The 578-nt window shown below is 63.1% G+C and overlaps 1 long non-coding RNA gene across 1 annotated transcript; it reads left to right on the plus strand.

Annotated features, from left to right (window-relative positions):
- The first annotated feature begins 6 nt into the window (after nucleotides 1-6).
- Nucleotides 7-424, plus strand: LOC113979676. The gene is made up of 3 exons (XR_003537951.1): nucleotides 7-113; nucleotides 212-300; nucleotides 394-424. It is a non-coding gene; the product is annotated as an uncharacterized LOC113979676 (long non-coding RNA).
- The last annotated feature ends 154 nt before the right edge of the window (nucleotides 425-578 follow it).

A 578-nucleotide genomic window follows, 5' to 3' on the forward strand; every position in this document is an offset into this window, starting at 1 on the left:
CCGTGCCCGTGTCCCCCCCGTGTCCCCCCCAGGGGAGAAGGTGATGTCGGACGACGAGTTCACCCAGGATTTGTTCCGGCTGCTGCAGCTGCTCTGCGAGGGCCACAACAACGGTGGGGACACCCACGGGGACAGGGGGGGACAGGGGGGGACACGGGGGGGGACCCGGGACCCCCCAGGTGACCAGGGGCTGTCCCCGGGGTGTCCCCAGACTTCCAGAACTACCTGAGGACGCAGACGGGGAACACGACCACCATCAACATCATCATCTGCACCGTCGACTACCTGCTGAGACTGCAGGTCACAACCACCGGGTCCCCAAATGTCCCACTGATGTCCCCTTAATGTCCCAAATGTCCCACAATGTCCCCAGTGTCCCCTCCCTGTCCCCAGGAGTCCCTCAGTGACTTCTACTGGTACTACTGGTCCTGTGTCCCCATGTCCCTGTCCCCTCGTGTCCCCCTGTCCTGGGGTGTCCCACGGTGTCCCAAATGTCCCACGACATCCCAAATGTCCCACAGTGTCCCCAGTGTGTCCCCTCCCTGTCCCCAGGAGTCCCTCAGTGACTTCTACTGGTA

This window comes from Neopelma chrysocephalum, unplaced genomic scaffold (genome assembly GCF_003984885.1).
Source record: "Neopelma chrysocephalum unplaced genomic scaffold, ASM398488v2 Primary Assembly neopelma1_87096, whole genome shotgun sequence".
NCBI classification, from domain to species: domain Eukaryota; kingdom Metazoa; phylum Chordata; class Aves; order Passeriformes; family Pipridae; genus Neopelma; species Neopelma chrysocephalum.